Source organism: Perca flavescens, chromosome 14, assembly GCF_004354835.1.
Source record: "Perca flavescens isolate YP-PL-M2 chromosome 14, PFLA_1.0, whole genome shotgun sequence".
Taxonomy (NCBI): Eukaryota; Metazoa; Chordata; class Actinopteri; order Perciformes; family Percidae; genus Perca; species Perca flavescens.
In genome coordinates, this window is record NC_041344.1 from 35,319,939 (window position 1) to 35,335,407 (window position 15,469).

The 15,469-nt window shown below is 43.2% G+C and overlaps 1 long non-coding RNA gene across 1 annotated transcript; it reads left to right on the forward strand.

Annotated features, from left to right (window-relative positions):
• The first annotated feature begins 14,811 nt into the window (after window positions 1-14,811).
• On the forward strand, window positions 14,812-15,357 carry LOC114568814 (uncharacterized). Its single transcript, XR_003694327.1, has 3 exons — window positions 14,812-14,911; window positions 15,052-15,117; window positions 15,334-15,357. It is a non-coding gene; the product is annotated as an uncharacterized LOC114568814 (long non-coding RNA).
• Window positions 15,358-15,469: the final 112 nt, after the last annotated feature.

Sequence of the window (15,469 nt, forward strand, 5' to 3'; positions counted from 1 at the left end):
GGGCTTTGCCACTGTGTAGTTGTTTGACTACATCAGTGACTTCCGCCTGGGAAATCGACGACAATCCCCCATTATCCTCCAGCTCTGCCTCTAACATAGAGGGCGAGTCGGATTCAGGAGTTCCTCAAAGTGCTCCTTCCACCGATTACCTCCTCCAACAGTGTCCCATCCTTACTGTACACAGCTTGGATGGTTCCCCGCTTCCCCCCTCCTGAGGTGGCGAACAGTTTTCCAGAAGCACTTTGGTGCCGACCGAAAGTCCTTCTCCATGTCTTCTCCAAACTTCTCCCACACCCGCTGCTTTGCCTCTTTCACGGCAGAGGCTGCAGCCCTTCGGGCCCTTCGGTACCCTGCAACTGCCTCCGAGTCCTCCGGGATAACATATCCCGGAAAGACTCCTTCTTCAGTCGGACGGCTTCCCTGACCACCGTTGTCCACCACGGTGTTCGTGGGTTACCGCCCCTTGAGGCACCTAAGACCCTAAGACCACAGCTCCTCGCTGCAGCTTCAGCAATGGAAACTTTGAACATTGTCCACTCGGGTTCAATGCCCCCAGCCTCCACAGGGATCGAAAAGCTCCGCCCGGAGGTGTGAGTTGAAAGTCTGTTGGACAGGGGCCTCCTCCAGACGTTCCCAATTTACCCGCACTACACGTTTGGGCTTACCAGGTCTGTCCAGAGTCTTCCCCACCCTCTGACCCAACTCACCACCAGATGGTGATCGGTTGACAGCTCTGCCCCTCTCTTCACCCGAAAGTGTCCAAAACAACGGCCTCAGATCAGATGAAACGATTATGAAATCGATCATTGACCTTCGGCCCAGGGTGCTCTGGTACCAGGTACACTTATGAGCATCCCCGAACATGGTGTTCGTTATAGACAATCCATGACTAGCACAGAAGTCCAACAACAAACAACCACTCTGGTTTAGATCAGGAGGCCGTTCCTCCCAATCACGCCTCCAGGTGTCTCCATCATTGCCCACGTATGCGTTGAAGTCCCCAGCAGAACAATGGAGTCCCCCACTGGAGCCCCATGCAGGACTCCAGTCAAGGTCTCCAAGAAGGCCGAATACTCCGAACTCCTGTTTGGTGCATATGCACAAACAACAGTCAGAGTTTTCCCCCACAACCCGCAGGCGAGGGAGGCGACCCTCTCGTCCACCGGGTAAACTCCAACACAGCGCGCCAGCCGGGGCTTGTGAGTATCCCCACACCCGCCCGGCGCCTCACACCCTGGGCAACTCCGGAGAAGAAAAGAGTCCAACCCCTATCCAGGAGTATGGTTCCAGAACCGAGACTGTGCGTAGAGGTAAGCCCCACCAGATCTAACGGTAGCGCCCACCTCCCGCACCAGTTCGGCTCCTTCCCCCACAGAGAGGTGACGTTCACGCCCCCAGAGCCAGCGTCTGCTGCCCGGGTCTGGTCCGCCGAGGCCCCTGACCTTCACTGCCACCCATGTGGCATCGCAACCCCAACGGTTCCTCCCACAGGTGGTGGGCCCATGGAATGGAGAGGGAGTTGCCACGTAGCTTGTTCGGGCTGTGCCCGGCCGGGCTCCGTGGCAAACCCGCCACCAGGGTCGCCGACGAGTTTGCCTGGGCCTGGCTCCAGACGGGGCCCCGGGCTTCCTCCGGGCAGGGTCACTCCATCTCTGCTTAGCTTTTTCATTGGGGTTTTTGAACCATTCTTTGTCTGGCCCCTCACCTGAGACCACTTTGCCTTGGGAGACCCTACCAGGAGCACAAAGCTCCAGACAACACAGCCCTCAGGTTCACAGAGACACACAAACCTCTCCACCACGATAAGGTGATGGTTCACGGAGAGGGGGCGATAAATCAACACACTATAAAAAGTGTTAAAAGAACCTACTTTGAGCATCTGTGATGATGAAGTTTTATTAGAAATGGAACGAGCATTGAGCAAGGCAAGCCGTAATGCTGATGGCAGACCGGCATCCTCAACAGCTGATTGTGACGGGCGGACCGTAAACAGCCGACGCGGTCACGTGATCTCCAGCTGCGGCGAGCGGTGAGTCTCTGGTCAGACAGCACAGCAACAATCTGTATCGGCAGTCTGGGCAGGTCCACGTTCCCATCAGCACATCGCTGGGACAGAAGAGGCACCCGTCCAACGGGCAGAAACATCTGTGGGTACTGCGGCTGGGGAGTAGGCCTAATTCCACCAGCTTCCTGGAGGGAAACCTGAGAACCCCCGTCCAGAAAGTTCGCCTGGTCTTGACCTGAGCTCCAGCTCTGCAGCCCCGTCTCCGCGGTCTCTTCTTGGGATTACCAGGGCTCCTGGATGTAAACAGGAGCCGGTACTCAGGTGAGGAGGAAGGACACACGAGGGGGGGCGGAAAAGTTTGTCGGAAACTTTCCCAGCTTTCAAAGAGTCCTTCCATAGACACTCTGATGTCCAATAACGATCGTCGATCATAAGTCAGAGTAGCAGAGATGCAATCGTTAGACGATAGGGCTGATATGACAACAATTAAGACGAGTAAAGACATGGAAAGCTGACACAGATGTGATGCAGCAGCGGCCAAACCAAACACAGGCGCCATCTTGCTGAGAGCGTCGCGGGACACACGGTGTGTGTGTGTGTGTGCGCACACTCAATCTAAGGTAGAGTCTTGTGTGAGGTATCATTGAACTCAGCAGAGATTTCCTTTTAAATTGGTGATAGTTTGACCCACCCCTATGCTTTAGCCACGCCCCTTTTCACAGCTAATGAACCGTATGACGTAGAGTCTTGTGTGAGGTATCGTTGAACTCGGCAGGGAGTTCCCTTTTCACTGTTGACGATTTGTGGTGTCTGAGTACCGCGCAAATGCACGGTCGCAAGGAGCGGCGCGAGGGCCCGTCCATCGCTGCTCGCAGCTTTAATTAGGGCCTGAGCGCCGACAGCGACGAAGGCCCTAATGAAACTGAAGGAATTATTCTATTATTTTCCCGTCAAATGAATTGGCTTTTTGAGGGGCTTAATATATACAAAAACTCACCAAATTTGGCGGTCAAATCAAGTCTGGTGAAAATTTACGTATTTTAAGGGTTTCGGGAATAGGCGCACAAAAATGGCTCGCTAGCGCCCCCTAGAAATTTAAGAAAATTGAGCCCCTGCAGTGCGTTTAACGTAGACTCACGACACTTGCTATACATATGTAACATGTCAAGATGTACAAAAAACCTCATTAGAGCCATACCCTAAACCCAACAGGAAGTCCGCCATTTTGAATTAAATGTTCGAAATTAGTGCGATTTTTGCCATTTCCACATGTCGTATTTTAACGAACTCCTCCTAGAGATTTCATCCGATCAACTTCAAACTCGGTCTGTGCCATCTTAAGACGTTAAAGATGAAAAGTTGTTAAAAGAAAAACTTTTCGTTCATAGGGCGTGGCCGTGGCAGGGCGGCCATTTTGTGCGTTTCGCCGCCGAAACAGGAAGTGGGTGTAACTTGAGTGTACGTTGTCCGATTACCTCGAAACTTTTCAGGATTCATAAGAGTCCAACCCTGAGGACAAATAAAGGCTGATATTTAGTTAAAGTCATAGCGCCCCCTAGTGGCAACAGGAAGTAGGCCTAAAAGTCAAGGTGCTATACTTTAACGAACTCCTCCTAGATATTTCATCCGATGGACTTCAAACTTGGTCTGTACCATCCCAACACCTTAACGATGAAAGTTATTAAAAGAAAAACTTTTCGTCAGACGGTGTGGGCGTGACGTGGTGGCCATTTTGAGTGTTTAGCGATGAACAAAGAAGTTGTTGTAACTTAAGTGTACGTTGTCGTATCGGCCCGAAATTTTTCACAATTGACAAGGGTCCAGGCCTGAGGACACCTACAGGTCAAAATTGACTTTTGGTCATAGCGCCCCCCGCTGGCAACAGGAAATCTGCCTTATATGACAAACATCATCCGATTTGCATGAAACTCAGAATGTGTGGTCTACGTGTGATACTGAGCCGCCCCCTATAATATGGCCACGCCCTCTTACTCAGGCCACGCCCCTATTCATAACATTTGAACCGTTTAACGTAGAGTTTTGTGTGAGGTGTCATTGAACTCAGCAGAGAGTTCCTTCTTCATTGGTGATGGTTTGGCCCGCCCCCTATGCTTAAGCCACGACCCCTTTCATAACATTTCAACCGTTTAAGGTAGAGTCTTGTGTGAGGTATCATTGAACTCAGCAGAGACTTCCTTCTTCATTGGTGATGGTTTGGCCCGCCCCATATGTTCAAGCCACGCCCCCTTTCATAACTTTTAATGTTATGGCAAGACTAAGGTAGAGTCACTATGCTTTAGCCACGCCCCTTTTCACAGCTAATGAACCGTATGACGTACAGTCTTGTCTGAGTGCCGCGCAAATGCACGGTCGCAAGGAGCGGCGTCAGCCGGTAACCCCGACGCGCACCGAGGCGCAAGGGCCCGTCCATCGCTGCTCGCAGCTTTAATTCTGATTTGTTATTCCACTATGAACCACCCAGAACTCTCAGGTCATCTGGGACAGGCCTGCTTTCTGTCCCCAGAGTCAGATCTAAGCAGGGGGAAGCAGCGTTCAATTTTTATGCTCCATATATCTGGAACAAACTCCCAGAAAGCTGCAGGTCAGCCGCGCCTCTCAGCTCTTTTAAATTAAAGGACAATTCCGGCACAAAACGAACTTAGGGGTTATTAACTGATGTGTACCTACTCTGTCGTTCTCTGGGACACATTTTCATGCTAATCAAATGAGTTTGGAGCTTTGACGAGGTTACCCCGGACCGCTGGTTAGCTTACAATGCTAGTATATGGGGCATAGGGACACTCAAATTAAATCGTTATCTAATACCACTAAAAAGGCTTGAAATATCACCACACGTTAACGTTAGCATAATTAGGTCCCTAAATGTGAACCGAAGCATTGACAACATTGTAAGTGTACAGTTTATTAAAAAGATAGATTATAAAGACAGTTGCGTTCATGTTTCTTTGCGGGAGCCATCTTAGAAACCAGTCATGACTAGTCGAAAAACGAGCGCCGTGCAAATGAGTCTGAGATTCCCATAATGTCTATGGAGATTGTACGGCGTTCGACTAGTCATGACTGGTTGCCAAGATGGCAAGTAAACATGAACGCAACTGTCTTTATAATCTATCTTTTTGTGTTGTGTGTTTGTGTGTTTTTGCATATGTTCATGTGTGTGTGTGTGTGCATGTTTATACCTGCAAACTATATTTCTACTATATGTGTCTAGCAATATGTGTCGCTTATTATTTACTGAGATGTGCACACATGATGCCATCTGCCCCACTAATCAGCATTTTCTGCTTTTCACCTTGCATTAATCCAGACTAATTTCCACATTTCCAGCAAAACCCAAGTTATACTTTCTGAGCTGCAGTTTCTAAACCTTTTACTATATGATAGTATTTATACTTTTTAATTACACACATGCAAATATGCTTTATGTTGCCTTTGAGGTTGTTGTTTACCATTTAAAATGTGTGCTTCCATGGGAGCTGCCATTGTTGTGTGACGTCATTCAGCTGCTACTCATGAAGTTTTCTCCGAGTTCACAAGTAGGAAATCATAGTTCTATAAAATATTCTCAGATCAGTTGACCCCATTATTACTCGAAATGTTTAACCACTCATTAAAACACAGCACCCTGCCACCAACTCTTATGCAAGCTTCCATCTCCCTAATTTATAAGAAAGGTAAGGACCCACTGAGCTGCGCTTCTTATCGACCAATATCACTCCTCCCGGTAGATGTTAAAATACTTGTGAAAATCCTAGCTCGGCGATTGGAATATGTCATGCCCAAGATCATCTCAGAGGACCAGACAGGATTTATAGGGGGAAGACACTCATACTCCAACATAAGAAAGCTTCTCGACATCATCCTCTCGCCACTTTTCTCTAACGTCCCGGAAGTAATAATATCCCTTGATGCCGAGAAGGCCTTCGACAGGGTGGAGTGGGCCTATCTCCTCTTTTCCTTGAGACAGTTTGGTTTTAATACTAACTTAATTTCATGGGTCAGATTACTCTACTCCTCTCCCTGTGCCTCTGTTTGCACAAACAACCAACGTTCTACTCTGTTCCCACTCTTTCGGGGAACACGACAGGGGTGCCCGCTATCCCTGTTATTTTTTGCGCTAGCGATTGAACCACTATCAGCTGCTCTGAAAATGGAGGAGGGACTTGGGGGGGATTGAAAGATGGGGAATAAAACATCAGGTTTCGTTATCTGCTTCTCTATGTAAGTGAATCTTTGGCAAGCATCCCACGTATCCTGACTTTGCTAAACTCTTTCGGTCGTCTGTCCGGATATAAGCTAAATATCTCTAAAAGCGAATACTTCCCAATCAACCAATTAGCTGTAGATATATCGCCATCAACTCTACCCTTTAAAATAGCCAACACAGGATTTAAATACCTTGGCATTACAATTACACGAGCCTTACGAACAATGCAAGAGCAAAATCTTACTTCCTTGACAATGACGGTCAAGTCCGATTTACAAAGATGGAATTACCTGCCATTGTCCCTGGCTGGTAGGATACAAATTATAAAAATGAATGTTACCAAGATACTTGTATGTTTTTCAATGTCTGCCCATCTTCCTTCCCAAATCCTTTTTCACAGTTGATGTGAAAAAAATGACATTATTTCTTCTTTTTTTTTAAAATTAACTTTTTTATTGATTCCATTCAGCATTGTCCCATTAGCATTTAACATCTGACACATATGTTCTCCACGTATACAGAGCATACAAATATTTCACACCGGGGATCAAACACAAAAATTTCACAATTAAACACAAACCTCAGTAGACTTGAAAAGAGTAAATTATTCACTTCAGTCCACATTGGGGATCCAAAAAATACAATGTTTTCACCAAATAAAGTCTATTCTCAATGGAGTTACGAAATCAACCCAGTTACTCCAGAAATTCCTAAATTTATCTGATTCTAGTCTAACTAAGAAAGTCAACTTTTCCATCCTGTAGATGTTATACATTACTTCAACCCAATCCTCCATTTTAGGCACCTCAGTTTTCAGCCACTTCCTGGTGATGGCTTTTTTACCTGCCACTAATATTACTCTGAATAAATATTTATCCCCCAAATATATTATTTTCTGGTTCCCTTTTTCCCAAGTACAAATCAAAAAATGTAAATGGAAGTTCCATCTTCATAACTTTTTCCATGCATTTCTTTAATTCGAGCCAATAAGGTATAATAGAGGAGCTTTCCCAAAATATATGAAAATGATTGGTTTTACTTTCTCCACATAGTCTCCAACATCTCGTATCCTGAGATTTCTGTTGTGCTGGTGTAATAAAATATCTTACTATGTTCTTCCAACCATATTCTCTCCATGAGAGGGAACATGATGTCTTCCATTGTTGTTCATTGATCTCTTCCCATTCCTCCTTCGACAATCTCCTTCCCCCCAAGTTCTCCCACTTTTCTTTTATATATACTGTATTGTGACCTTTTAAATTCTCCACGTCTTTATATAATTTTGAGATTAATTTCTTGCCCAGATCTGATTCTTATGCTAAAATGAATAATTTAATTATTCCAGACTCTACCTCATCTAAACTGGACTTTTTTGTTTGCTGCATATAATGCCTCATCTGCAAATATCTGTAGAGATCCTGATTTTTTCAACCAAATTGATTCTTTAGGTCTTGAAAACTTATAATTTTCTCTTCTTAAAGAGCTCCCAGAATACTGTTGGCCCCCCTCCCCATCTTCTGAAGCTCCCATCCATTGTATTAGGTGTAAAATCTGAATCATGTGCAATCCACCGCAGTAACCTACTCTGCTCTATAAGGTTATTCTTTGCTATAATCTCAAACCAAATGTTATGGGATAGACCCAACCATGGATATAGTTCCTCATTAAGATGCTTTCTCAGTTTTTTATTATTTATTATAGCTTGTATTGGAATGGTGGTTGATGTATGGCCTTCGATGTCTTTCCATCCCGCACTGTAGGCAGGATTGCACAAGTTCCACATAGTTTTTAGTTGCCCCGCCTGGTAATATCTCTTAAAACAGGGCAGGGCTAGTCCCCCTTTAACTCTGGGAAGCTGTAGAGTTCTATATCTTATCCGTGGTCTTTTTCCTTGCCAAATGTATCGGGAGATGAACCTGTCCCATTCTGTAAATTCTTTGTCTTTTACTTCTACTGGCAGAGTTTAGAATAAATACAAAAACCTTGGAAGAACGTTCATTTTGATCACTTCTACCGTTGAAGCTAAGCTTGTGAATGGGATTAGGTTCCATTTTACCATATCAGATTTTATTTTTGAAATTAATGAATCATAATTTATGGATTTCAGTTGAGATAGGTCTTGGGGTAGATTGACTCCCAAATATTTAATGGATTTTGAATCGCAATTAAATTTGAATCCTTCTCTTTCTGCACGATCCGGAACATAGTTGAATGTGAGGACCTGTGTCTTTTTCACATTCAATTTATAGCCTGATAATAAACCAAAGTCCTCAAGTGTTGACATGAGTGCTGGAAGAGATTCAGTGGGTTGCGTCAGGTATATTAACACGTCATCCGCGAATAATGCTATTTTCTGTTCATCCCCCTCTATGTCTACACCTTTAATATTTTTGTTTTGTTTTATCCATTGGCTCAGGGGTTCCAAATAGATAGCAAAGAGGAGAGGGCTAATTGAGCAGCCTTGACGACATCCACGTTCTAGTATGAAGGAGAGAGATTGAATAGTTTTGACGAAAGTTTCATGGAAACCAAATCGCTCCATCACCATATACAGGAAATCCCACCTGACAGAGTCAAATGCCTTTTCTGTATCCAGTCCCACTATTATTGCTTCTAATCTTTTTTTGATTATGTTCTGCATTTCATGCAATGTGCGCTGAATATTATCCTGTGTCTGTCTTTGTTTTATAAATCCATTCTGGTCCTGGCAAAAATGTTTCTAAACATCTGGCTAGAATGGCAGTGAATAGTCTGTAGTCTTGGTTAAGAACACTCACTGGTCTATAATTAGAGCATTCCAATTTGTCCTTTCCTTCTTTTGGAATAAGCGAAATGAAGGCTTCCTTCCAGGAGTTTGGGATTTCTCCCTTTTTGAGTACCCAGTTAAATGCATTTTTAAGCAGGGGGATCAATGGTTCCCGCAGCACTTTATAAAACTCAGATGTATATCCGTCCGTGCCTGGAGCCTTATTTGTCTTCAGCTTCGAAATTGCCGAGTTGACTTCTTCAGTCGAGATCTCCTTGGTCAGATTTGAGTTCTGGTTCTCAGTTACTCTTGGCAAATTTAAAGAATCTAACAATGAGAGTATTTGATACTTATTGTTTATGTCTGGTTGAGAATAAAGATTTTTGTAGTACATTCCAAAACAATTATGTATCTCTTCTGTCATATATTTTGTCAAATTAGTAAATGGATCCCTGATTTTGTAAATATTATTAATTGCCATTTGCTTTTTTAACCTATAGGCCAGCAGTTTTGTCGACTTACTTCCTGTTTCGTAATACCTCTGTTTCAAGTACATCAACTTTTTTTGAATCTCCTGTGCTAGGATGTAATTTATTTCTGTTTTAACCCTTTTGATTTCTTGGTTTAATTTCTCATCCACTTAATTTTTGTGTTGCTTTTCTAGATTCTTAAGATCTGATTCTAGTTTATTGAGTTTTTCCTGTTTTTGCCTTTTCAAATATGCTGATTTAGCAATTAGTTTCCCTCTAATCACAGCTTTGCCCGCATCCCACAGCACCGATGGACACACCTCTCCATTATCATTTTCCCTTACATAAGTCTGAATTTCCTCAACCAATTCCTCCTTCATTTGTCCTTTTTAGAACATTTATGTTCAGCCTCCAAAGTGTTGCTTTTGTTTCTCTTGACATAGCTAAAGTCAAATATACTGGACTATGGTCTGATAGGTCTCTTATCCCAAATTCTCATTTTTCAATACTATAACAGTCCTTACTGTACATTAAGAAATAATCTATTCTTGAATATATTGAATGGGGTGATGAGAAAAAAGTGTAGTCTCTTCCTTTAGGGTTTAGTTCTCTCCATACATTGATTACTCCCAGCTCTGCCAATAGCCCTCTGAATTTTCTGCTAATTGTGGACTTCTGTATCCCACTGCCCGAACAGTCGAGTTGTGGGTTTATTCTGAGATTTAGGTCTCCTCCCCAAATCAAAATGCCTTCCCCCTCTGATGTCATCAAATTGAACATTTGCCTGTAAAATATCCAGTCTGACCCTGGGGGCACATATACATTGAGAATAGTGACCAATTCTCCCTCCAACCTCCCCTTAATTAATATAAACTGTCTGTCAGATGTTTCTGAAAGTTTTTCAAAAGTGGTTTTCCCTGATATTACAATGGCCACTCCCCTCCTATGACCTGTTCTATAGGATGAAGAAAATACTTTAAATCCATTTCGTTTAAGCTTTTCATGCTCCCTCTCTGACAGGTGGGTCTCCTGCAGCAGAGCCACCCCCACCCCCTCTTTCTTAATTTTGCCTAGTATGTTAGATCTTTTAATTGGGTTGAGTATCCCATTTACATTATATGATGCTATGTTTAATAATCTTTCTGGGTTGCTATAATCGCTGATTTTCTGTCTCCTCCGTCCTATGCTTACCCCTTATGCTACAAAATTGGCAAACTGCCCTAAACATTAATGACAAAACTAATCACTAATGAACTAGTGAAAAACCAGAAAACTTCCTTGCGTGGGGTCTGCGTTTTGACCCTATCTGATATATAAAAGGAAATAAACTGAAGAGTTAGCCACAGCAAAATAAAAGTCTCTCCGACTTTTGGTAAAATATATAGAGGAAATCGCTCTTTTAACTCAACACAACTCAAATGAATAGATGTCCATTTCTCACCTTAATCATGTGCAGATCATAATCCAAGTACACAGAAACTATTCAAACCTTGTGCCTAAATCCAAAGTCCATCTGATTTTGTCCTAGAACCTCTTAATGGTTTGCCGTTTTTGTTTAAATCCGGATTCTGTCTCTTTTAATGGTTAATCCTTTTTAGCTCGGCTATCCTGCCAGGTTAGGCGCCTGACCCTCTCTAGTCCACTCTCCATGGGTTTCACCACCTCCACCTGAAACCCTCTCCTCACCATGTCCTTAGTCGCCTCTTCAGCCGAGTTGTGCGACGCAGATTTCTCCCTCGTAAAACACCCGTAGTTTTGCCGGGAACAGTGTTTGGAAGCGTATTTTCTTCTCCTTCAAAACTTTCTTTGCCTCTGCATACTCCTTCCGCTTTCTCAATACCTCCAGAGCGTAGTCATGGTCCAGAAACACCTTCTTCTCCCTGTACACGAAGCCTCTTTTCTGCCATGCTATCTTTATTATCAATTCTTTGCTTCTAAAACTCATGAATCTTACCACGATGGACCTCGGTGGGGAATCCGGGGGGGGGGGGCGTGACACAAGCGCCCGTTGGGCTCTCTTGATCTGGAGGTTAAGTGATGGAGGCAGCTCCAACTTTTCTCTCAGGAGATTCTCAATAAAATCAATCATTGACATGGCGTTGTCCTCCGCTCCCTCCTTTACACCGTGAATCCTGACATTTTCCCTCCCTTCCAGGAGTTCCAGTGTAGCATCCTCAACACACTGCAAACGCTTCTCGGCCTCCAATATCCGCTTCTTGGCATTATCAATCCTGTTATTAGCCACCCTAAAGTCTTCCTTAATTTCTTTTAGAGTGACTGAATTTTCCCAACTGAAATCTCTCAGTTCACAAAGTATCTTCTCCAGGCTCGCCATATTTTGAGTGGCCTCTTCGCCCTGATCTGCTAGCTCTGATGCTAACGTGTCTTCGTCTTCACTTCCACTGGCGTGTACCTCAGGTTTTTGAGACTTTCTTCCTAACTTTCCTCTCGGCATACTCTTCACCCTTTCCAAATTATGTTTAACCAGTATGCCAGTTGCTTTTTGACAAGTAAACAGGGCATTCAAAAGTTAAAGTCGGGGAGCTCACTTTTTATGCTGCAGCCATTGTAAAGGTGCACCGGAAGTCCAAATTACATTATTTCATCATTCATCTGGGCTGGTAAACGACCAAGGGCAAGTTGTGCACTGCTTTGCAAGGATAGATCGGCTGGGGGACTGGGTCTACAAAATCTAATTGGCTACTACCCAGCTAACAAAAATATGTTCTAAGAACATTGTAGGAACGTTGATTTGAAATGTCCTAAAAACGTTGAAATGTCCAATTTGCTTAACGTTGCTGGAATGGTATCTTAAGGTTAGAAAAACGTTGTTGGAATGTTAGCATAATGTTGCTGGAACGTCATCTTAAGGTTAGAAAAACGTTGCTGGAACATTAGCATAACGTTGCTGGAACGTCATCTTAAGGTTAGAACAACGTTGCTGGAAGAGTTAGCATAACGTTGCTGGAACGTTAGCATAACGTTGCTGGAAGAGTTAGCATAACGTTGCTGGAACGTCATCTTAAGGTTAGAAAAATGTTGCTGGAACATTAAGCATAATGTTGCTAGAACGTCATCTTAAGGTTAGCATAAGTTGCCGGAATGTTATCCTAAGCTTAGCATAACATTGCTGGTACATTATCTTAAGGTTAGCAAAATGTTGCTAGAATATTAATCTTAAGGTGAGCACACTGTTGCTGGAACGTTATATTCAGGTTAGTATAAATTTGAGGAACATTCGTTCCCCAAAAATTGTATGTTAAAAATATAAAAATGTAAAAATATGTTCTAAGAACATTGTAGGAACGTTCATTTGAAATGTCCTAAAAACGTTGAAATGTCCAATTTGCTTAACGTTGCTGGCACGTCATTTTAAGGTTAGAAAAACTTTGCTGGAACGTTAGCATAACGTTGCTGGAATGTTAGCATAACGTTGCTGGAACGTCATCTTAAGGTTTGAACAACGTTGCTGGAACGTTAGCATAAAGTTGCTGGAATGTTAGCATAACGTTGCTGGAACGTCATCTTAAGGTTAGAACAATGTTGCTGGAACGTTAGCATAACGTTGCTGGAACGTCATCTTAAGGTTAGAACAATGTTGCTGGAACGGGGTTAGGGGGGTTAGGGTTAGGGGGGTTAGGAATTTTTTTTTTGAAGCACGAACCATGGACTTTAGACTAATTCCCCCCTATCCTATCTCTCATTTAGGCCGTTGGGCACGTGTGTGCCCAGCTTTTGGATCCAAGACCTCTCCATTCTCCTACGTTGCTGGACCGACCATGCTGGATTGGACTCCAGAATGGTGACCCTGAGGTTGGTCCAGCCGTGGTCCACAAAATGTTGGACTAAGGGGATGTGTAGATTTTTTTGTCTGTTGATATTGTACCTGTGCTGGGTAAACCTGGTCAATAAAGAGTTCCCTGATTCCCCCACATATTGCTTGGAACATTGTGAGCATCTAATTAAGTAAATAATATTTTTCTGATGTACAGTCGTATAATTTTGGGTTAAGAAAACCTCTTTTGAGCTTTGATTCTGTACAGTTTTGTAACTCCTGTAGAAATCCCCCTGTGCCCTAGTCCTCTGGGCTTGTAAAGGTCTGAGTTTGGCCTTGACTAAAATGTCCCTCAAATTTTTGTTTTTTCTGAAGGCTGCAATGAGCCTGTGGTCCTTCAGAAAAACGCTGTTACCTCCAGAGGAAATAAAATTATTTTTTAATTTTTTGACCAATTTCACATTTTCTGCAGAATATGTTACAATAATGGGCAGGAGTGGGTCCAGACAAATTGGTTTAGGCTGAGTGAAAGTCCTCAAAGCCTGTCGTAGCATGGTGCGGGAGTACCCCCTAGTGGCCAATGCGGAGAATAGAATTTTAGTTGCTGATTTAAAATCTGTTATTCTGTTGCATATTCTTTTGAATCTCAATAGTTGAGACTTTATCAGACCAGCAAAGGTATGGCGTGGGTGGTGACTGGACCTGAACAACAGCGCATGCGTGTCTGTTTTTTTGAAAAAAACTTTGACATCCAGTCTGTGTGTTGAGGAGAAGTCATCCCCTTTGAAGGTCGTCGTGTCCAGGAAGTCAATTGAGTCCTGATTAATGGTTGAAGTTAATTTAATGGAGTCCCTCTGCCCATTTAAGGTAAGCATAAACTGTTCAAAATCCTCTATCGAATATTCCCATATGCCCCATATGTCGTCTAAAAAGCGGAAATAATATAACGTTTTTTTGTCACATGCTGCTAATGCTTTTTCTTCCCATTCGGCCATAAATATATTAGCGTAGGCAGGAGCGAACCGTTTCCCCATCGCTGTCCCCCTGGTCTGTAGGAAGTATTGGTCATCGAATTCAAAATCATTTTTGGTTAAATTAATTTCCAGGAGTTGGAGGAGCTCCTTCTCCGGTCTCTTGCTATTGGGGTATTTTTGGAAAATATTTTTGACAGCCAATAATCCTTCTGCGGTCTGTATATTGGTGTACAGCGCTGTGACGTCGAGGGAAAAAAGAAAAGCTGATGGCGGAACTGTAATATTTTTAATAATTTCCACAAAATGGAACGTGTCCTTAATGTAGCTTTGGTGCAATATCGAGAGAGGATTTAAATAATAATCTATGAATTCCGCTGTGCGGTAGGTCTCACTCTCACAATCGGAGACAATTGGGCGCCCCGGGGGGATGCAGTAAGGGAGGCTCCAAGACTCTCTTTTTTTGTGGATTTTGGGCAAGAGGTAAAATCTACGCATTCTGGGTTCTTTATTTCCCTGGAGGTAGGTCATTTGCTTGTGGTTAATAAATTTCTAATTATATAATGATAAAAGAATTGTATTCACTACTGGTATGGTATCCTTATAAATAGGTCTGTCTAGTTTGGTATAATAATTTTGATCATTAAGCTGTCTGTGTCCCTCCCACAGATAATCCTTCCTGTCCATGAGGACCACTGCGCTCCCTTTATCTGCAGGTTTTATCACAATTTTTTCATTTTCACCCAACTGACGGAGTGCTTCAGTTTCCCATTTGCTAAGGTTGGATTTAGTCCAGCCTATTCTATAGTTTTTTGAAAATATTCATTATCCAATTGTGTCAAATTTGTGATTTCAGGAGGGAGCTGTGCAGCAGAGGGAACCCAGGTGGACCTGGGAATGAAGGGAAGGTGTACAGAATCTGGTTTGTTATTATAATAAACAGACAATTTCAATTTCCTATGATAATTTTGCAGGTCAAGCTTAGTCTGATCCTTTAGACATTTGTGACTAGACCTATGGAGAGAGGGAATAAAAGTTAGACCTTTGTTTAGCAGCATGCTCTGTGCTGCTGTCAGTCGAAAAGATTCACATAAGTTAACTACTGTGTTTAACCCTGCTCTGTTTTCACCACTTACAGGGTTATGGTGTTTAAAAACTGGACCCAATTATGCAGCATACTTTCACCTGTTTGTTTGGTCCAGTGAATGTAGTCACCCTCCACATGAAAGCTGCTTCTGCAGAGCTGAGGAATGAAAGTATAGTTATCTTCAATG